This window comes from Heterocephalus glaber, unplaced genomic scaffold (assembly GCF_053883595.1).
Source record: "Heterocephalus glaber isolate CG9 unplaced genomic scaffold, H.glaber_assembly_v1.0 deba00001532, whole genome shotgun sequence".
NCBI classification, from domain to species: domain Eukaryota; kingdom Metazoa; phylum Chordata; class Mammalia; order Rodentia; family Bathyergidae; genus Heterocephalus; species Heterocephalus glaber.
In genome coordinates this window covers 8,430,076-8,454,607 of record NW_028258330.1, presented here as the reverse complement: position 1 = coordinate 8,454,607, position 24,532 = coordinate 8,430,076, and the positions used below count along the sequence as shown (strand labels likewise).

The 24,532-nt window shown below is 34.8% G+C and overlaps 1 protein-coding gene across 11 annotated transcripts in view; it reads left to right on the top strand.

Moving 5' to 3' along the window:
• Macrod2 (mono-ADP ribosylhydrolase 2) overlaps window positions 1-24,532 on the top strand; it is a 2,157,923-nt gene that overhangs the window by 803,600 nt on the left and 1,329,791 nt on the right. The window lies entirely within an intron of this gene.

Sequence of the window (24,532 nt, the reverse complement as noted above, 5' to 3'; positions counted from 1 at the left end):
GTCTTTTGATCTGTATGTGAGATCATCCTTTGATATTAGACCATGTGGAGAAACCAAAGTAGGGTGTGCTGAAGCCAAAACTCCATTCAATTTGGATAGTTCACCCTCTTCTCCTGTCTTCCATAGTTGGGTCTTGGACTGTTTTATATTAGGTCACCTCAGTCATGTTCTCACCACTCCAGTTTTGGGGCATTTTAGATGAAGTCACTTCACCCACCTCATTACTCCAGTTTTGGGCTATTTCTGATGAGGTGACCTTAGCCATGTTCTCACCATTCTTTCTCTGAGACATTTTGGATGAGGTCACCCAATTGAGCATATTTCTGGCTTTAGGTACTCAGGAATGACATAAATGCTGTTTGATTCAGACACAAATGCCTATCTGTTTCTCATATATACATGATCTTTTGTTGTGAGTTTAATGATCTGAGAATAGCAAATGGCCTTGGAATTGGCTACATACTATTTTGATTAATAAATACTAGTAAATTCAGTGACTCTATAGTCTTCCAGGAAAAGAGTACAATTATTTTTTCTAGTTTAGCCACCATTTTTTTATTAGTACATGTTTGTAGTACATAATGATAATATTCCTCATGAGAAGTACACACACATAACACAACTTAATTCTTTTTTTCCCCTTTTCCTCTTCCCTCCCTCCCTCCCTCCATCCCTTGGTGCCGTTTCCATTTGAGAAAGATCTATCTCCCTACTTCCTATTATCTATCTTTTATTTTTCTCTTTATAGTTTGGTTTCTCATATAAGAGAAATCATTTAATATTTAAGCTTGTATGTCTGATTTATTTCACTTAACATTATGGTCTCAAGGTGCATCCATTTTCCTACAAATGACTCAAATATATCCTTCTTTATGGCAGAATAGTATTCCATCATGTATAAATATGACATTTTCTTTATCCATTCATCTGTTGATGTACACATAGGCTGCTTCAAAGATTTAGCTATTGTAAATTGTGCTGCTATAAACATAGGTATGCATGTATCACTGTAATATCATGCCTCACCCTACCAGAATTGGCATTATAGGTGTGTACTACCATGCCCAGAGGGTTTCAGATTTTTTTGGAGCAAAAAATAACCATAGTTTCAATTTCTTCTGTCACTTTTTCTATATGTATGTTTGTTCTTGTTTAACAAGCAAATAAGTGCCACTGGATTTATATGGCATTACCTGTATTATTCACCTCAATAAGTATTTCTAACATTATCTCTTTAACCATAATTCTAACACTCACTTATTAAGGAAACCAGAAGTAATCTGCACAGATTGTTCAATGGCAAGTTCAAACCCGGAATGCTTCCGTGATTCCCCCACTGATTATTAAATCATGCAGGATTATATTTTCCTGGCCACACTAGTAACACATGTGAGTTTGGTGAGACTCAGTACATTTCAAAGTGTGATCTAAACTGAATATTTATGGAAAATTGGCTGAAAGATAATTAGTCTGTACTATATATTGTAATAGCTGCTATAAAATAGTTCATGACTGAACAAGTCCATTTGGGGATATATTCCCTGGATATCAATTTGATTACCTCCCATAGAGCTAGTTTTTATAAAACTAGACTTTAGAGTTTGCCATCTGCAGTGTGGAGAGGATTTGAATCCCCAACGTGTGGATCCCATCATTGGGATTACACTAAGAGTATTATTGTAAATTCTGAGGATATTCTTAGTATTTCAATGACAGAAATACCTGTTCAAACCTTAGATAAGTACCATTACTCTAGCTTTTACTTTTAAACATCTTGAATCTTTTAATTGATAATTTCTTTCTTTAGATTTGCTTCTAAAACTCAAAACAGCAAATCTGGAGGCCCATTTGTAGTCCAAGTATTTCCTATCATGTATTTATATATGAATCTACCTACTTTCTCCATCTACCTTTTCTTGTTCTTATTTAATTCACTGTATCTTACTTAATTATATGTTTTTTGTGAAGCTGACTTGAATCCTTTTTTGAAATGAGGTAGGTTATTAATTCATTAATTACTATATAGATTGCTTGTCTAGATCATTGTAATTTTCAAGTCATTAGTACAACAGGAGAATTTAGCAAGTATTTTTGATATGATATTAGAAACATCAAAACTAAATTTTGGTAAGGTCTTGCACTCTTAATATTTTTATGCATCTTATATTTGAGTTAATTTTCTTAAACCATTTCTACTGCATCAGAAACTGCTGAGTTTAAAGATAAAATAAGAGTATTTGATAATAACAAATCTAGGACAAAAACTTATTTAATGATCTTGGAAAAGGCATGTTTAGTTAGATATTTCATTCCATTTGCGTAACAATATTATAATAAGCTTTATCTTCACATTCAGCTTCCAATATGCAAAAGAGTTTGTGGTACAAAGGTGTATTTATAAATTAGTCCTTTAGAGTGTAGAGTTCATTTTCATGAACATTCAAGTTACTAAATGCTGGTTAGATCTTAGGTTAGCCCATAAATTCTGTTTTACCCATAGTATAGAAGGAATAACATTAATTGACATGAAAAGTTGCAGAGAATATTATTTTACATCTTAAAAAAATAAAAGGGGTTGACAAGTTGGGTGTTTGCAATTTTGGAAGTGCTTATACTTTTAAAACCTTGGGTCTAAGCCTGATATCTGATACAGTAAACATACAGAAATGATTCAAAGTTTTATTAAATGTGAAAAATGCTCAGCCTTAGGCCAGGCAAGTAGTAAAGAATTAATTAATGTTCTTTTTGTTTTCAGATATTTAATTGTGATTTTTTTATACTCACTCTTATTATTACTAATATATATAGACTTCTAAATCTTGAGTTAAATTCTAAAGCAAAATGAAGTATAGTGCCCCCTCATCCCTGCCCACTCCTGTCTAGGGCCCCATCCCTGGACATGCATCATTGTCTGGGCCTGCTAGTTCTCTTTGTCCTTGAGTCTCTCTTACTGTGAATTGTTCTGAGTCTCTCCTGTAAAATGAACACATGCCCTATAATTGTCTAAGGTAGCCTCTTAATATTTTATACCTTTCCTCTTCTCTTTTCCACCCAACAACTAGAATCTTGATTGTCCTCTTATAATTTTGTCACCTTTTTACTGGAAATTCACAATCTCAACTGTTCAAAACTGAGCTGTGATTCTTCAACTGTACTGAAGCTGCTATTATTGAAATAACCAAGGACCTCTTTTGTCCAGAATTTCAGTCTTTTTTCTGTTTTTGTTCTCTTGGACTCCTTTGCAATGTTGAGGTTGTTAGCTGCCTGCTCACAACTCTTCATTTTGAGTCTCTGACACCTTTTCATCTCATAGCTCTGTCTATTAAAATCCTACACCCTCAACTTCCATCTCAGATGGTTCTTTTTCATTGGGACCATTCCTTATTTTCCCAGCTGTTCCATCTTATCTTCACTTCTTTTAAAAAACCTTCTTTCTTTTTTGATTTAGAGCTGTTTGGGTACTGTTAAAGCCTAGGCCCTGGATCCTCAGAATGGGGTTCTTGGGAATAGGAAATTGCTTTACATATCTGTGGAAAACATTCAGGAAATATATTACTAATAAAAATTTACTGAACTCTCCCTGTTTGGGGGGAAGCAACCTATTCAAATATTCCCATCACTGTGGGTTACTAACATTTGAGTCATGTTGCCTGCATACACTGCAAGAAAGCTGACAGATGCCTTGTATAGGCAACTTTACTCATGCTTGTTACTGTGCTGCATTTCTGATGAACATTCTACATTTTATAGATTTAGTTCAGTGAAAGCACTGCCCCTTCATCCAAAGTAGTTCTTAACTTGCTTTTTTATTCCCATGGTTCTTATTATGAGATAGCTATTTCAGCTCATTGAAATGCTAGAACAAATTTAAGAATGCTGAGTCTAACACTTGTGCTGTATTTCTTGGGTTCCTTTCCTTAGGTGCTTTTTCCTCTGGCTTCTTTTTAAAAGCCACCAGTCTAAATTGCAACCTCAACTTGACAGAGCTATAGATGAGCTTATTGAAAAGATACTAGTTGTCTTTGGATCTAAGTTGCACATTTGTAGTCCTCATGCTGAGACCTAGAGCACCTTACTTTTCAATTTGAAAGCACTCAGCCTGCTGTCTTGAAGGAAATTTTGTTACCAATGAAGAAACATCAGCAAATACATTTTCTTACAGGTAATTACTTCAACCTGAATCATTACCACGATAACCCAAATCTTTTCCCATAGCATAATGGGTAGAACTATATGACATTTCTGATGTCTTTTCTTGGTGACTGTGACCTAAGATCTGTTCTCTCCTCTTCAAGGTGTCAACTATTTCACATTGCCTCCTATTGATGAGGCTGTTCATCTTGACTGGGACCTTTCTCAACTTCCACAGCCTTCCACAAGAGAGATTGCCTGCATGTCTGCCAGGGACTAAGTAACACTTTTAGCATAAGCCTCCACTTAATCCATCATGTAGCATATTAGGGATTCCTTCCTCTTGAACTTTTCTCCCCTGAGTGTCTATACAAGCTTAGGAGAGACTCAACTAGGAGTGGGGTCAAAGCGTTTCTTCAAAGAGTAACAGATCCTTTCTTCTTCCTCTGCTCCTTTGGAAGAGATAAAAGCCTACAGTGGAAATGATTCAATTTATAAGGTGCCAAAAAACCCCCACATTAAATAAAAAACAAACACAAAACCCACCCAGCCTGTCGTCTTATTTTATCTCTTGATCATAGGCTTGGATTTTCTCTTCCCTGGCACTGTTTCCTGGTGATTTACAGAAAGTAAACTCTGCAGTAGTCTCTGGTAATGTTCTGCCTGTGTCACTGTAGAATTTGGCCCATAAAATGGTAGATAGGTAAACAAAGCACATAACAATGTGGGAAGTAAAATCATAACAAAGAGCAAAAAATAACAGACCGTAGAGAACCAGGGAAATGAGTTTCACAGGATCAAATTAAGCCCAGAGACCGTGATCCTGGAAATGGATATGAAGGAATGAATAAAAGTGCATGGAAAGGATGTGTAGGGGACTTTGTTTAATTCATGCAACTTTTATGTAATTTTAAGATCATTTTTATATAAAAAGTTAACAAAACCCCACCAGGTTAATGGAGGTAAAGCAGAGAGAAAAACATTCCGAAGATATGCAAAAAATCCTACCACGCAGTTAGTATTGCTAGAGCTTAAGGATTGTGGAGAACTAGTATAGACAAAACTCCTGTGTCTTCAGTTGACTCTGGATAGATTTAGATTTCTAAATGGGAGAAAATAAAGAGTTTTAATTAAGGAAGTAACACGACAGGGATTTTATTTCTAAAAAGCAGCAGTCTGACCTTATGGAAAATAGAGTGATGCAGAAGAGGTAAAAGGTAAAGAGAGCTTATGAATGGACAATGGTGATGGAAACTTGCACTAAGGAGGTGGCAATAGGGATTGAAAATAAAAAGGTAAGCTCCTGAAACTCTAAGAAGATGGCCTTAATACAATTTAGTCACTGACAGGCTTTGAAAAGTGAAGGAAAAAAGGAGTAAAGATTTGGATTTATCTTCCCAAGTTGATTCAAGCTCATAGGAAAAGGAATCTGTGAGAAGAAAGAAGATAAGTATTTCTGTTTTGAGGATTCTGTTTTGAGGTGCCTATTGGATATCTGGGAGAAGATCTCTAGTCAATTGTATATGCAAAGCTCAGACTTGGGGAAGATAGAATGATACAGCTTAAAGACATACATGAGCATATTCATAATTTCTTAATCTGGTTTCCCATGAATGGGCTTGAGGGGGGCTCACAAATTTCATATATGCATATGCATAATTTCTTGGGCTAAGGATTTATCTTGATATTCCTGTTGCCTCACCACACATGCATATATCCCAGACCAATTCTCTACTCTAATCTTTCTCCAAGAGGGATGTGTTTGAACTGCATTGCCAGAATCTCTTGCTCTTCACCTTCTGGTGAGCCAATGGCAAGGGATGAGTGAGAGTGAGAAGAGAAAGGTTGGGGTCTTTCTTACCTTTCCCTCTTGACTTTGGATCCCCATTTCTGGCAGACACTGTATCTCTATGGGACTACAGATCCTGTCTGGAGTCTGTTCCTTCATGGAGCCAGCACTCACAAGCCTCTAAGAACACTCTTTTTTCCCTTTCAAGTCTTGGATGGGAACAACTTGATGCCTTGAAATATCTTTGTGGGCGCCTAAACTCCCACCTATACATCTAGAGATGTCCCCTCTTTAGTCTGTAATTCTAAGAAGACTGTTTCTTGCCAAATTTGTAAGTATTACATGGTCCTTATGTTGTGCTTTGATGTTCTAAGGGTATACCTGTGGGAGAAAAAAACTCTAATACACCATGGGAATGGTTGACCCCTTCCACAGAGTGTGGCTTTTGAACTACTTGTAAAGCCTGACAAGTACCTCTGGGGATCCACATTTGCCCTCACTTACCTTAAAACAATTTTTAGAATCTTACTGACGAATTATCATTACTATGCATGCCAGGCAAAACTGGATCCAAGTGTTGTTACAAATTCCTAGTTCTTGACTTAACTTCTGCTGAGTTTAAGATAGGAGGGAGATATCAGGTTTAAGAGTTTGTGCAATTATATATGAATATGTTCAATGTTATAAGGAAGGCTAAATGTTCTGCTCACATCATCAACTTAGCCTGAACATTCTTCTTGTGTTTTAAACATTTATTTTTATTTCTACTTTTTTCATTGAGGGGGATCCACGTGGAATATTTGATAGCCAAGGGACTCAGGGATTTTCTGCCTTGCCCACTAACACTGTCCTTGTTGGCACAGCTCCCAAGAGTGTTCTCTGTGAGCAATAGCAGTGAACTGGGTATCAAAGCATAAAAGCTTTTTCAGCTAAACAAGTTCCTAGTATTCTAGTGAAAAACTTCAAGACATAAGCCACGTTGCCTGCTGTCTTCACAATTGAGAACACAGCAGTCCTTCTTATCGGTGGTTTCTCTTCCTTTATTTCACTTATACAAGGTCAACAGGAAGGAGGGCAAGCGCAGTAAAATGATAAATTTTTGAAAACACCACAATTTCATTACAGTATATTGTGATTATTACAGTACATTGTTATTTTTGTTCTACGATATTTTATTATTAGCCATTGTTAATCTCTTGCCATACTTGATTTATAAATTAAACTTTATCACAGGTATGTATGTCTGGTATATATGTGTGCAGAATAAAACAATGTGTCTGACAGCCCTAATATGAAAATCTGAAATCCAAAATGTTCCAAAATCCTAAAGCTTTTGAGTGCCAACGAGACACTCAAAAAGTTTCAGCTCTTTAACCTTTTCAGTTAGGAATGTTCAACAGGTAAAGTCTGTAAGAATGTTTCATAATGCCCAGAACTCCAAGATCTCTGAGAAAAGAAGTTTTTAGAATACTTCATGTCCTGAGAATTTCATATAAGGGGACGGGGATCAATACTATCAATCTAAAACACTGAGTGTTTTAGAATATATCCGCCACTTCTGTACAAATCAAGTGAGTGAATGTAGATTTGTACATTCTAAGAAACAGTGACCTCAACAATAAGAAAATGTGACTCAATTCATAGTTTATAATCTAACCAATCAGATTGACAACACCCTCCTCTATTTCTATTTTCATTCTTTCTCTCTCTCTCTTTCTCTCACTCCTCTACCCCACCATACTCCCTCCCTTTCTCCTTCTCTGATGACACATAAAACTCTGAAGAATTAGTCCTTATTAGAGGAAAGGGCTTAAACCTCCCTTTTTCTGTATTCTGCTTACTATCCTCCATTCCATATTTTTCTTACTAACACACTGAATATACTTTTTTCTTCCTGGCTTTTGCTGAAAAATGAAGCATTAGATAACTTGAGGGACAATCGATCTTATGTGACTATGTTAACAACATGCTGCTAACTTTTCAAGTAGTCAAGTCAATAATTCATCAGAAGTCATCAGATAGGATTGTTTGTGAGAACAGAGTCATTCATTTCTTTTCTCTTACTGGAGAATCAAAGAGTAAAATAGCAGAGTTGGCAAAGGACCTGGGGATCACTGTGTTTAATTTTGTTTTAAAAAGTCTTAGAAACCTGTATTCAATTAAAAATTTAAAAATAAGTCAATTTATGAAATGAATCTGCTTCTAGATGTAGTTAATCAAAAGTCTGAGTCCACACAAGAACACCCAATGCTCCTTCCCATGGTCATTACTGTGTGCAGCCTTTGGGAGCCCCAGATGCTGCAAAGTCCACTTTGAAAACCTTCATTTCACTAGGCTATAAAAGTTAAATGACCAAGGCAGTTGGAGGTCCCCGTGGATCTAGGAAACTGCCCCTAATCCACAGTACCTTGCTTTCTTCCACACCACTTCTTCTGATATACACTATAAGATTCAATATCACATACCTGACACCTCATGTAGCACTGTCCCTACTTCTGATTTCCTACAAAGATGATTATCTTAAAAATATTTTTATGTTATATACTGTGTGTATGTGTGTGGGTGTGCATGTGTGTGTGTGTGTGTGTGTGTGTGTTTGTGTGTGACTCACTGATGAATGTAATGGTTATGTTGTTTCTTCTCATGTGTAGTCAGCCAGTTCTGTGCAAAGAGTATCTGGCCATTACCCATGCTATACTTCACTCCTTTAATATAGCACCCCAAATTACTTATTTATTCTTCCATTGTCATTCATTCTGTTATTGTTCCTGCTCTTGGCTGAGGAGAAAAGGAAGCCAAGTGATACTCTTAAGTATTGATAAAGTGAACACTTTGTTGTAAAAGGCAAGTTTTATGGCAGGTCCAGAAAGAGGGGGAAAGAGATGGAAGCAATTAGAGATTGGCAGAAGTCTCCTGTTGTGTATGAGGGAATATGAACCTCACTGCACCTTTGGAAGACAAATCAAAAATTGTGTGGATAATAGCTAGAAATATAATGATTACTGAGGTATATCTCAAGTTCAGCAGATATACAGAGAAAAAGAAATGTGATTGCTTATGTTTGATATTGAGAATACCTATTCAAAGTGATCATATTCCAAGGGCCTCATGTACATAAATTTAATTAATTCTACAATTTCAAGGAACTTGCTCTTCAGGCTAAAGTGCATGTTCTTTTATCAGTGCAGATAAAGATACCACAATCAACATAAAGGAAAGCAATATCTTTTTTATTTCCATTTGTGCTATCATATATTCCGTGATGGCAAACCTTTTAGAGCTTTCAATGATATAAAGAGCCTACTGTGACACACGTGCCATAAGTTTGCCACTAGTGATATATTTGAAATAATTTTATATCTATTACAAGTGTGGATTTACACATATCAATTTAACTAGACCATTAAAAACACTTGAATATTTCCCACCAAGTTTCACATAGTGGATATGGCCACTAACTGTAACAAATATAGTAGGGGTGATCAAAAATTAACCAGAGTCAGACTTGGACTAAAAGGATTGACTTTGTTGTTGTGCATATTGTCTTATGGAAAAATCCTAGCTGTAACCAACTGTGGATAAGTTGAAGGTAATGAAAGATTAGAAGGAACTTTAGAAATACAAGTGAAGAAGTAATGTGATAAGAGACAGTGTAAAGGCTTAGCAGAAGAAAGATATGGAACAATAATTTGCCTAAAAATAACAGAGATAAAAAGAGTAGGTTTGACACTGGTTCCACCATTTATTGCTCTGTCCCTCAGAATCCTTTCAATCTTACTGAGGCTTGGTTTCCTCTCTGGTTAAACTGGGAAAACCAACCTGTCTGATCTTCCAGGTTCCTGAGAGTGCTAAACGGGATAGTATATGTGAACATTTCCCATGTTGAGCACTGATATTTGTTTGGTTTTCCTGTTCTCAGATGTACCATATGAAATCCTAAAGCCTAGCCATATGTAAACTTGGTGAACAACCATAATCAGAAAATTCCAAAAATAATAAATTTTTAAATCAACATTCCATAAAAAGTATCTTGAACTTATTTCTCAGAAAAGAGGTTGTGCCAGTCTCCTTCAGGTTTGGAAATTCAAGAATAGAATACTGTTTGTGTTGAATTGGGGATGGGGGACAGGAGATAGAGTTTGAGACAGAGTTTTTAATTTATTATTAATAGTGAAGCCTTAGACCTCATTTTTAAAGTGACCTCCTTCTAGAATATGAAATGGTACCCTTAAGACCTAGCCATTGGTGAGTTTACAAAAAGAGTTATGTTTTCCCTCATCAGACAGCTTACTTCTTCTCCATGCAGTTGGGAAAGTGAAGACCTGACCCCAGGGTATGCATGCTTTATGTACCATAAATATTAAATGGAATTGGTCAGCTGCAGAACCAGGGTTTTCTCTGAGTTCTTTAGTGCAAAGAGGTAGTTCCTGTGGAATATATTCTGGTAGTGCTTTATTTCCTTACCCAGCTGTGATGTGGCATCTCTTCTGTCTTGGCAGGAAGAGAAATTTACACTCTACTTATTTACTTTTGGCACAACAGTTCCTATTTTAACACCTATTTGAAAGTGTAAAAACATTTTTCTGTTGTTGGGGACAATGAATTATTCATACAATTTTCTTGCTTTAAACAAGAACAATGATACATCATTCTTTTAAATATGTCAGCTTTCAGTTTTAACTGTTCTAGCTCTTATCACTCCACTGCATCATCTGACCAGATCATTCATTGAATTTGGACCTGTCAAAATGTTCAAAAGCAGTTCTGGGCACTATTTGACTTCTTACCTGTAAAATAAATGCATCTTTTTTTCTGAGTATTGCGGAACAAGTTTACATAGGCATCTGCTTTAAGGTCACTTTCTGGAATCCTATAGCAACCCATTAAAATCACCCAAGAAATAGCACAATGTATGGCATTTTTGTAATACAGCTGTGCCATGTGTCAAAAACCTAAAATTTATTTATTTCAAGCAGTTGACCTCAAGCATATGAAAAACTATAAGCTATGAGAACTAATGAGCATTGTTTGAAATAGAAAAAACAAAAAAACTAATCAAATGCGCAATATAAGGCTTAATTGTAGGAACTCTGAAAAATTCATGAGAATAAACCATTTAAAATAATCCTGTATAGGCTGGGGATTTAGCTCAGTGGTGCCGCCACCTTTCTCTTAAGCACAAGGTCCTGAGTTTGATTCCTGGTACCAAAAATAAATAAATAAACAAATAAATAAATAAAATCCTGTAAAATTACATTTATGTGAAAATCGCTTCATAGAATTCTAAAGAAGATATTACAAATGCTATGAATATGTGATTGTATTTCTGTATTACATAATATTTATTTAAATAGTTAAAAACAAAATTATATAAAAAGGCACACACTAGAACACTATCAGTATTTATGTTTTCCTTTTATTTATTAATTTACTATGTTGTATTTTGGATTAGTCCATAGTGAGCATGTTTTACTTATAAAAGGTAAGAAAAACTATTTAGAATGATGTATACATCTTCAAATAAGGAACTACAAGAGAAGGAGGTACAAGTTGACTATAGGTGGTTTATTCCAATTTTGGAGGTTTTTTTTTTTAGCTTTGTAAACAAAACATTAAATTAAAATACAAGTATAAAAAGTGGTGTTTTATTAATTAAATCATGTGTTTATTCTGAGGTTCAAATAGTTCTTGTAGACTCAAACTTTTTGATTAACACCTACATTTTCAATGTAATTTTTCCACTAGTCATATGCTACATTGAATTTTAATATTTACCAAACTATTATGATGATTAATTTTATATGCCAACTTGTTTATATTAATATTTGCCTAAATATTAATTTTGGGTATGTCTGTATGTTTCCGGTGCTATTAACATTTGGATTAGCAGGATGAATAATGATTTCCCTCTGTGAGTGGACATCATACTACTAATTGAAGGCCTGAAGAGAACAAAAATGTGGGAGAAGAGAAAATTAGATTCCTTTGTTTGACTGAGCTAAACATCAGTCTTCACCTGCCCTTAAGTGAGACTGGGCTTATAATTTTCAGCCCTCCAACCCTCAAAACTTCAGTAGGAGCTTCCCTGGGCTTCCAGTTTATAAAGGACAAATCATGGAACTTCTCAGTTTCCATAATCATGTTAGCCAATTCCTATCAGTTTTACTTCTCTGGAGAACCCTAATTAATAGATTTGATTCACAAAAATGCCCATTTATAATAGAAGAAAACTTCAAACACCATACCAGACTATTAACCATGGAAATATAAAGTAGGTAATGTTTTTTAAACAGAAGAACAAAAAATTCCCAAAGGGTTTTACTTTCACAAGTAATTGTAAAGGAATTTAGGAATTTAATTTTTAATTTATTCTCTTTCTGTTAATAAGCATGACATTTTATATGAATGTCATAATATATCGTGCCTTAAAATAAACTTTCCTTGTGCTAATAATTAAATTAATATTTGTTTTCTTTGGAATATCTATACATCCATATATACTTTTTATATGTTTTATAAGTAATTGCTTTGTTTTCTATATGTACCCCATAAAATAACTAGAACCTAAAAACTCACTCTATGTTTTCAGTGGTTCAATAAATTATCACTAATACCTTCTTACAGGAAAGACAGTTATCAAAACATCTCAATTTTAGGCTTTCACTGCTTAATGTGAAAGTTCAAACACTCTAGGAAGAGAAAATTTTGCTTACAAAAATCTAATAGTGCATGATAGTTTGAAAGCTACCTGACATTCTACAAAGAGACAATAAGTGTTCTTATGCTTTAATGTTTCAGGCTCTTTTTACAACCTTGACACTAATTTCTTTTCACAGGCTTAAGAATATACTTTTCTCCTCTTCATCATTTTCTTTTCTATTTCTATTTTTTTTATCTTAGTCTCTTTCCTGTCCCTTTCTTCTTTGACCTTCATTTATCCTCTTCATTTTATCATAATAATTCTTTTTCTTTTTTTAGTTTTTTTTTTTTTGGTACCTGGGATCGAATTCAGGTCCTTGCATTTGCAAGGTGGCAGAACCACTGAGCTAAATCCCCAGCCATTCTTTTTTTAACTGTAGTAATAAATAGAAGAAGATAATATAGCCAAAAAAATCTGGATCTAAGGATTTTTTAAAAAAATTATTTTTATGACTATGAGTGAATATTATTTTCTTTTTTTTTTCCCATTAAGTTTATTGGTACATTTTAGGTACAAAACACAGTCATATTCATCATTGGGATCTTGTACCATCACATGAGTCTCTTGGTTCTTATTTTTTTTTCCACTTCCCTTGCCCTCCCTTCACCCCCTCCACCCCTCCCCATTTGCAAAGACCTTGTTTCCATTTCTTCCTCTTCTCATATTTTTTCCTTTCCCTTTTTTCCCTTCCCCTATCCCTCCCAATTCCCCTGTTCTTTTAGACCTTTTCCTCCTGTTACACAATATCAGTTATACATTTTTTCAATTACAATATTAAGATCTAGGAGACATTACCACAGATTTTACAGAATTTAAAAGGACATAGAAAGCATATTACAAAAATCTTTTCTGAAATAAATTTGACAACTTCTAAGAAGTAACTTCGAAGACTAATGAAACTAACTCTGGAGGAAATATAAAATTTGAATAGCATCTATTAAAGAAAGTATATTCCTAGCTTGAAAACCTACCTATATGACAACAGTAGGCTCATAAACATTTTAACTGATAAATTATATCAAACATTTAAAGCAGAAAAAAGAAGGAACACTTCTCGCCTCATTTCAGGAAATCAACATTGTGCTAATACTAAAACTGGATAAAGATAATAGGAGAGAAAAGTATGAACATAGATAGAAATTTGTTTAACAAAACAAACTCTTAGAAGTCAAATCTGGCAGTATGTAGAAAGTGGTTTTATTATAGGGATGGCAGTGTTGGTTCAGCATTGGACAATCCACCCCCAAAAGTAATCATTTTAACAGAGTAAAGGAGAAAGCCATATGATCCTCTCACTAGTTGGAGAAAGAGTATTGGACTAAATTCTACAGCTGTTCATGGTAAAAGCTATCAGGAGACTAGAAGTAGAACAGAACCTTCTCAACAGATCAAAGACATGCACTCCATACTTCCAACAAAAACTCCTTCTATGAATGGAGACGATACAATGCTTTCTCCCTAAAGTGGGGAACAAGGGCATATATGCCTACTCTTCATCTGTCCATTAGACTTTGAAACATAAGTCTAAACCAAAATAGTCTGGCAATAAAATGACACAACTAGGATAGGATTGGCACGGCAGAAGCAAAATCTTTATATGTAGATGAAATGATCATCTACAGAGAAAATACTAAGAAATCTCTAGGAGCCCCTAGAACTTGTACTTGAATTTAGCAGAATTAGAAAACACAAGGTATATATAAAAATTCAGGTCTGTGTATACTTGCTATAAATGAAAAACTGGATATTGAAATTTAGAAGTTATGTAGGAGTACAAAGGACCCAGAAAAGCCAAAAACAAAAACAAAAACAATGTTGGAAGACATTTAGCACCCAATTTTAAGACTTCTTCTAAAGCTACAGTAATCAAGGCAGTGTTGGTGTAAGGAAAGACATATAGATCATTTGAATAAAACAGAGAATCTAGAAATAGAACCACACATATATGGTCCACTGAGTTTTGAAAGATTATTTAACATTAGCATTTTATAGAATATAAATTCTATTCAAGAGCCGAGGAAGAGACAGTGTCTTCAGCAAACAGCACTAGAACACCTGGTATCCATATATAAAAAATTAACCTCAACCCTTTTTAGTGAATATTATTTTCTGATAATAAAAAAGAGACGGTACATCAGAACTCCCAAAGTAACATAATATGGAAATGTAACTTTTTCAGTAAAGGTTGTATTTCAGTTGCTGGTAAGACAAAAGTGGATCAAAATTCTGGCTAAATTAGAATTCTTTTCTTCACATAACAGGCTTAAATATAGGCCATTTCTGGCATTACTTCAGCAATTCAGTGATATAAGGGCCAAGATCAACCAAGATTCCCTTGCCTTTGTACTTAGTAATAAGATGGTGTTGTTGTTTCCATCACCATACCCACACTTGAGGTAGGAAGAAAGAAAGCACATTTACTGGATCAGCTAAAGGATCCTAGAAATCTTCTGTAATTTTACTTTTATAGTTCATTGCTACAACCATGCTACAGGGCCAATTCTAATTGCCTTGAAGACTGGGAAATATATTTTAGCTGCTAAACTTATCAACTGAATAATAAATCAGGTTTCTCTTAATAGAAAAAAATAAAATGAGTATCAGACGTATTAGATATTTTTTTTCAATAAATTAATACCAAAATGAATGATTTGAAATTTTAAAATAAAACTTTTTTTTGGTTTTTTGTTTGTTAGTTTTCCCTCTGATCAAAATCTTCTCCTTTCCCTTACTTCTCAGAGCAGCCTTGATGATCCTTCAATCTATATTTAGCTTCCATGACTTTGAATTTGAAATTTCACTTATAAATGAGATCATGAATTTTTCTCTACATGGTTTATTCCACTTAACATGATTTCCTTTAGGTTAATCTCCATGTTTCCACAAATTCCAGGATGTATTTCTTTGTTTCAACTGAATAATATTCCATTATATTTATGCATTCATGCACACACATACACACACATGCACATGTACACACACATATAGTCACATTGTTCCCCCATTCACCCTTTGGTAGACACTTAGGTTGTTTCCACATTATGAATAATGCTACAATGAACATGGGGCACACGTATCTCTTCAAGACACTGATGTTATTATGTTTGGATATATTATACAGAAGTATGATTGGTACCTCATACAGTATTTTTAATATTTTTGAGGAACCTCCATATGTTTTTTCCGTAAAAACACTCATAATTAACATTCTCACTACCAACAAGTTACTCTTTTCTGTATCTTAGCTAACACTTGTTATTGTTTTTTTTTATAATATCCATCCTATATAATATGAGGTGATATCTTATTGTGGTTTTGATTTAATGATTAATAATGTTAAGTACATTTCTATCAAAAATGTCTACTCAGACCCTTTTCTCATTTTTAAAAAATTTTTTTTTGTACCAGGGATTGAACTCTGGACCTTGCACTTGCCAGGCAGGTGCTGTGCCTCTGAGCTAAATCCCTGGCCCCCTGTTCCCATTTTTAAATTGGATTATTTAGTTTTTGCTATTGATTTGTGTGAGTTCCTTATGCATTTTGGAAATTAACCTCTTATTAGATATATAGTTTGCAAATATTTTCTCTCAGTCCATAGTTTTTCTTTTCATTTTGTTGTTTATTTCTGTTGTACAAAAGTAATCTTTGTTTGATATTATCACACTTATTTACATTTATTTGTTGTCTGGTTTTGGTATAATATCAAAAAATTCACTGCCAAGACCAATGTCAAGGAGATTTCCCCTATGTTTTCTTCTAGGATTTTTATGGTTTTACATGATATATTAATTTTTAAAAATTAATTTTATTGGTACATTTTAGATATACATATTGATAATCTTCATTTTAGGGAATTTGTGCCTATATATAATATATCTTGCTTCCTTTTTTCCCCAATCCCCTCCCATCCTTTCAAGCCCTCTTCCCATCCTTATTTACGAAAGCTTTGTTTCCATTTTTTCTTTGTATTCTTTTCTCATTTTCCCTTTCTTCCTTTCAGATGTTATATTTAAGTCTTTAACGAATTTCAAGTTAATTTTTATACATAGTATGAGACAAGAATTCAATTTCATTTTTGTACATGGATATTCATTGTTTTGAAGATCATTTATTGAAGAGATTTTTTTTCGCATTACATATTCTTGGCACTCTTGTCAAAGATATATGCATGAATTTATCTCTGAGCTCTCTATTCTGTTCTATTGGTCTATGTGTCTATTATTATGGCAGTATCATAGCATATTGATTGGCAATATAGCGTGAAATCAGGGATGCAATGTTTCTAGCTTTGTTCTTGTTTCTTAAAATTGTTTTGAATTTTTGTGGTTCCGTGCCAACTCTAAGATTTTTTTTTGATACTAGGGATCGAACTTGGGGTCTTGCACTTGCGCAGCAGGCAGCGAAACCACTGAGTTAAATCCCCGGCCCTCTAAGATTTTTTTTTTGTAATTCATTTTTGAAAAATATCACTGAAATTTTGATAGAGATTGAATTGAATCAGCAAGTTGTTCTGGATATGGACATTTAAGCACTGTAGATTCTCTCTGAATCCTTGAGCTGAGTATCTTTCTGTTTATTTATATCTTCTGTAATTTCATTCATCAATGTCTTATAGTTTTCAGTGTATGGATCTTTTACTTTTTTGGTAAAATTTATTTGTAAACATTTTATTCACCACACACTTTCTCTGGATCAAGAGTTTAGGAGTGGCTTGTCTCGGTGGCTCTCTGGCTCAGAATCTCTCATAAATGTAGTTAGGATGTTAACAAGAACTGCAGGTATTAAAAGCTGAACTGACATAGGAGATCCACTTCCATGGTGAGTCACTTGCTGTTGGTAGGAGACCTCAGTTTCTTAAAACAGGCAGCACAAACAGCAGTAGACAGGAGACTGTTCAATAGTAAAGTTTTAGTTCAAGCAAAAAAAAAACCTTTGATACAATATGTGTCAAGTTATGTGTTTTTCTAGACTCACTGAAGTGCTCAACTCAAATCTTAACACTCAATGTATAGGTGACTTCACTGTGCAGTAAGTATTAAATTAAGCATGGAACCTTTATTAAATTTCAAGAGCTGCTATAAAATGCCAATAATTGAGTGATTCAAGACCAAATAACTGTTGTTTCACCCATATCAATGTATACCCAGATTGAAGTAGGCTTATATGATATAATGGTACTTACTACAGCTGGACAAAATACCTCAATGTCATTTTTTAAAAAATAAGCATCATTGAGAACCACCAATGGTAAGAAACCATATTATTTTCTTTTTCAAATTAATCTCTTCCAAAAGCATTTTAATAGATTGTATTTGTTATCTTCACAACATCAATATCCTTGAGTGCTAGTGTTTTTGCCCCAAAGTTATGGTTTTGTTTATTGTAAGTTTGTGTTATCCTAGCATAGACTTTAATGTCATTTAAAATAGAGTATTAGTACAAGGTTAAAGGAAAAAGGAAGTATTAAAAAGTGTTAAGTTAGACTGGAGTTTTAGCTTAGTGGCAGCGCGCCTACCTCGCAAGCACAAGGTCCTGAGTTCAATCTCTGGTGCCAAAAAGAAAAAAAAAAGTGTTAAGTTATATATATAACTTTTTAGATCCATAAATGTAGAATATCAAACCTCTTAGGTCATACTTACAAATAAAGGATTTTTCTCAATAGTGTTCGATAATCTTTAGAAATTTGCCAACAGGTTGATGATACTCCTTACCAGTCTGCTAGTTTACTGTTGGGTAGAAGTGTCAGAGCTCAGGTTATCTACTTTTTAATTACTATATTCAAGGTCTAATTAATTTTTCAGTGTTGGGCAAGAGAACTGTAATGAGGAAGTAAAATCTTTAAACACCAGTGAGCAAGGGAACATAGTCTTCTTGAATTCTGCTGTGAATTAACATCCCAGCATCACTGTGGTGGCTAATTTCTCTCTGAATGTCTCCTTCTTTAAGAGGTCATAAAATAAAAGAAGACTGTACAATTCTTGTAATTTGTAAAAAGAAAGGATAACAATTGATTAAAAAGCTAGTGTTGGGCCGGGGATTTAGCTCAGTGGCACCATGCCTACCTTGCAATTGCAAGGTCCTGAATTTGATACCCAGTAGCCCCCCCCGCCAAAAAAGCTAGTATTACTTCCATAGTTATGACTGTTAATAGTTAGTTAAGAATTTATTAACCTTGTAATGTCAGTGTTCTATAAATGAGAAAGCTAGCATGCAAGTCATGTTTACACATCGGAGGAAAGATGTTATTTGAATAAGGGGCCTAGAAATACATAGTGCTGGACAGACTCCATACTTTCTGAATCCTTGAAATTTAGATGTAAATTTCTTTAGAACCTATTTTGCTGCTTGTTATAGTCAGGGTTTGCAAAGGAATAGATTTAATCAGGACACAAAATTTATAAGATTATTTTATAATATTTACCCAAAAAGTCAAATGCAGAAGAGTGCAAGAGATCTGTCCGCATGCTAGAGACTCAAAGTACTCATTCAACTGTGGCCCTGGATCCCATGGCAATTCCTCCAGGTGTCCAGCCAGAGGCCTGGATCCCACAGCAATGACTCATGCAAGTCCATATTAAGGATCTGCATGGAGAAGGCCCAAAGGCCAGTGATGGAAACTAGAAAGTCTCTGATGGCGGGGTGAAGGAAGTATGCTAGAAGGCTGAGTGAGGGATCTGCACTGGAGCCAGGAAGTGACACTCAAGGCAAAGACAAGAGATCTACTGAAGAAGACAGCAGCCATTCCCAGTGACAGTGAGGACCAGAGCTCCTCCTCTGATGAGAACAGCCGAGTTCCGTTTGGATCAGGAAAGCCAGTCACTGCAAGCTTCTTATGGGAAATCAGCAATATACAATCTTCCCCTCCCCTTCTCCTTTTATGTCATTTTGGCAGCAATCCTTAGGTGAGTCTTCCATGCCCAGAACCAGGTGGACTTAGACTGACTCAGTTCAGTTGGGGGTTCCAAACTGACCATTAGTTAATCCACCACACTGCTGTACATAGTTTGTTTTTTTTTGTTTTGTTTTATTTTTGGTACCGGGGATGGAACTCAGGACCTGTGCTTGCCAGGCAGGTGCTATGCTGCTGAGCTAAATCTCCGGCCCTATATGTACTATTTTTGTATTGCCTTTCACATTTATATTTTCTGTAAACTCTGCTGGTTTAGAAAACGACCACCATGACCAAACTCTTCCAAAAGCAGGATTTTCTACTATAGTTATTAGAAGGCTAAGAAATAACAAACATTTGATTTTATAAGAATGTGTGTGTAACTGTGTATATATGATACATAATATTACTTTATAGCATACTAAATAAATTATGTATATGTTCTTTTGTGTGTATTTATCACTTACAACAAAGCATAATACCTGGCAAAGATTAAACTAAATGCTTTGTATATTATCTCATTTATTTTTACATTCTCTCTGATGAAAGTACTTTTCACATTTGTTAGATTAAAAAAAGTGGACATAGTTCATAACTAGGTTTGTCAATCTCTAAATACCATTTATGTATATAATGACCATATTTTTCCTAGCTAGGACAAAAATCCTCTAGCAATTTGCTGATGTTGATTGCACATAATTTTATATGATTCCATAAGCAAAAACAAGGGGGACTGGGGATATAGCACAGTGGTACAGTGCTAGCCTAGCATATATGTGAGGCCCTGTATTTGATCTCCTGGACCACAAACAGAAAAGGAAATAAAAAGAATTTTGGACTTCTTTGGAAACTCTGAAAACATCTGTCTTCATATCAACCTTTGGAAATTGGAAAAGCAAACAGAAGATTGGGTTACTTTTGTGATCACATTCATAATTCTGATAGACACATTGTAGTCACAATGAGTCCCTGGAGTCCAGCCAGTCTGGCAGCATGTTGTTGGGCTCAATGGAACATAATCACATGTGTGTGGGAGAGAGGAGAGCTGGATATTGCCATGGTTTCTCAATAGTGATTATTTTCCAGATTGACTAAGGAACACAGACTGAAAGAACATGAACCCACAGAAGAAAAATGAGCATTAGAAGAATAAACCATTGCCATCTCAAACACTGTTTGGAGGAAGGATTTCTTAGAGCCAAAGAGTAGGGTAACACATAGTCTCCATTCATGGGGACCATAGGTGACTAGTTTAAGTGATGATCTACATCTTAGGCTTTTGACAACTTGAGATGGGGAGTTTAACATGTCTGAGGCTCAGTTTCCATATCTACATTGAAAATTATTAGTATTCCCCATAGGGATCTTGGTGAGGTAATGCTGATGAAAAGAACCTCAATACAGTGACTGGGACATAATAGAGGTAATGATAGTAATGTCCTTTGTATCCACATATGACAGAGACATTGGTCCATTGGTCCTCAAATGTACTGTGCAGATTAGTCACTTCAGATTGTACTTGACTTTGTGATCATGCTGACATGATAGAATTATTAGATCTCTCCTTAACACTCGAATGCTTTATCTTGCTTTTATTCAAGATCTTTTGGAGATAAGCATGCCTTTTTATAATATTTTGCTCTTTTAAAGGTCTTTTATTGAATATAACACACACACACACACATATTAAGCATAGAACAGGTTTTCACCAACTGAAAATTTTTGTAGACAGCTGCCACTTGAGAGGTGGAACATTTCCTTTAGTCCCTACATTCCTCCAAGGAAGTGTATTCAGGGCTAATTGATTAGTTTTACCTGGTTTTAAAATTTAAACAAACTTCATTAGTTTAAAATTTAGATAAATTTCATAGAGAGCCATATAGTTTGTACATATTTATATACCAGTTCTTTGAGTCAGCATAATACAGTATCTCTGACATTCATTCATGTTTTACATGTAGCAATGCTTTTTTTATTCTTTTTTATTGCTGTTTAACATACTATTTACCACAATTTATTCATTCCCTACTTGTGGACACAAGTACTATTTAGATTATAGAGTCTATAAATACTCTTGTGCCTAGAAATGAGGCGTTCTTACTAAACACGTACCTAGGTTTTATTTATTTATTTATTTATTTATTTATTTATTTTCCAGGGATCAAACGCAGGACCTTGTGCTTGTGAGGCAGGCATAGTGCCACTGAGCTAAATCCCCAGCCCTAGGTTTTAGATTATTAGATTATAGCATTTGTATGTTCAACATCTCAAAAGTATGGGAAACAACTTCTAGTCACACTAGTAGTGTACAAAATTATTTTGAAAGATCATTGCCTATTTATTAAGATTTGTTCTCTCTTTGTTGTGATTACTTTCAAAACATCCAACTGAAAAAAATGCAGCCATACTAAGGATGGTCCTTGTGGGAAGTAAAGCCCAGAAAGATGGCTGAGAGCAGGACAGGGCTTATGGTATGTTATGCATGAGGTTTTAGAGCTATCAGACCATGCATTTCTCCTTCTGTTTCATGGCCTGATATATATTGATGGCAGTCCTCAACAGCTGTGAATTTATTTTTCTAATGTTTTCTGGGAAACTGAAAGAAGTTTGAAAGCAGCTTGATTCATATAGGCCACACAAGTAAGAAAAGGCATATTAGGTAACACAAATAGGGGCTAGAGTGGCGCCAGAGAACAAAGAAGAAAAAATTAACTTTTTAGGTAACTAGTGGACCCAGGCATGAAATTCAGTAATATGCTGTTTAAACATAAAAGGCTAAGCAAAACTTGTTTGAAACTGTAGAAGTGTCTGACAGCTAGAATAAGAAATGTGTGAGTTTTCACCCTGAAGTCCTCCTATACCAAGAGCAGTTTCAACTTATCAGATGGTCTCCAATTTTAGTAAAGGGAAGAAAATGTATTAAAATATGAAGTCTTACGTTAATTCAAACCATTCACAAATCTCTGTATTTTGGGAAAAATCATGTTAAAACCGCAAAGCAGCAGGAACAAGTAAAAATTTCAATAATGGATTGAGCATTGTCTGACCTTGAGGTCTAACACATTCCTTCCCCACTTTATCCTGAAACCCTGCCAGCTGTATATTTTCACCATCATGTTTCCTACAGATTGGCTCCAGAGATGCTAAGTAACCCATCTAAGTTCTCAAAACTTACAAATGACAGAGCCATTTTCAAATTGAGGTTTATTTGACTCTACTGCCTCATGTTACCAGAGAGGCATAAAAGGGAAGTAATATGTTTTGTCAGTAAGCAGCAAGCAAACTATAAAAAAAAGAAATTCTCTGACAGATTTTACAAATGCTCTTTAAATTTCTATTATTCCACTCCCTTTGGTAGAAGTAGCTGACTACTTCTTGGCTGTTTCACCTTCTGTTGTCTTAGAAAGACAAGCCACACCTAGATAAATCACTGCCTTTGTTGTCCTACTCCCTTGTCTGTATCCATCTCTCTTCCTTTGTGTTTTGATTTTCTGGTCCCTTCCACTCCCATCCAGTGCCTTATCTGTAAAATGGGCTTTAAATTGTCCATAGATCTTCACTAATCAACCTGCCAGGCTGAGATAAAAAATGAATGGAGGAGTCTCTTAATGGAAGGTAAGGAGGTTTGGGGGAGTGATTTCCATGCAGAGGAGTCTTCATATTTCCTGTTGGAATCACCACAGAGCCATCAAATTCTCTTTCTTTTCAAGGTTCAGTTAAAGTGACTTGGAGAATATGCCATTGTTTCTCTCATTTAGCTTTATTGTGAAGCTTGAACTTAAAGTAGGTGTGAACCAGTAGTCCAGATGAGGAAAATATTTCACTTCCTTGTAATATCTAGAATCAGTACTTTTATGATCATATGGTCCAAACACCTCATTTTATGATTGAATTTCAAAAAGTTAAATCCAAGAATGCCAAGTTAGAAAGGACTGAATGCTTGAATGAAAATCTCCCAACTCATAGTTTAGTCCTTGAGTGAAAAAAAAAATAACTTATAGTTTCACAGATACATAAAATTAAGCAAAATGAAGTCAGCTGATTAAATAGTCTCCATTTCTAGTATAGTCTCAAAATGCATGAGTCAGCACTGGATTGAAAAAGATTATGAGTGAGAGAAAAAAATCTGTCAGATTTGTTCTACCAAAAATTATCATTAGATGTCTTCATTCCAAGCTCAGAGTGTACATAAAGCAATCTGCTGCTCACAGTATGTCCATGGCAATTTATTTCTCTGCCTAAATCAAAATTGTGATCTAGTAATTTTTGCTTTTGGATGCTAGTTTATGTCTTCCCTATGTATAAAAGTTCAATTTTTTTTCTCCCTTCAAAAACTCATTGTACCTTTTACTTGAACATAATTGGAGTGATTGTTTTGGCCTTCATCTGATTATACAGTCACATGCCAAGATCACAGTCATATTTTCTTTGATTGCTACTGAGAAGCTATAAAGGGGGTCTCTGAATTTTTCTATCATCTGTAGGTCCTGCAACAGCCCATTGTTCACAGCAGGTTGGCAACACCCAGTCTTTCCTAAACAGGTCAGAACAGCTCTATTGCTTTCAGATGGAATTTAACTGAGAACTTCACATCGTAGCCTACATTGTAACTCAGTTTTCTTATTATTACAGGATTATGCTGGTAAATACCTTGGTAAAAAATCAAAGCCTAGATATCAAATTCTCCTTGACAGGTAGACTATTTAATCATTTGACAGTCAATAGGTTTTAAAACAATTTACTAATGTTTATATTTTTGAGTGATTCATAACCTTACTATATCCCCTCAAGATCTTTTACTTTAAAATTTTGTAATTTTTAAAATAATTACCATTCAATATTTATTATACCAATATACTTTGCATGTACTTGCTTATATTTCAGCAAATAAAGAAAACAACACACACAGTTTGATTGTGCTGTCAGTCAGGGCTCGTATTAAGTAGTTAGAGCATCTCATTCATCTTCACCTTACCCTTATGAGATACGCATCATAGTTACCTTTTTACAGAAGAAACTGAGA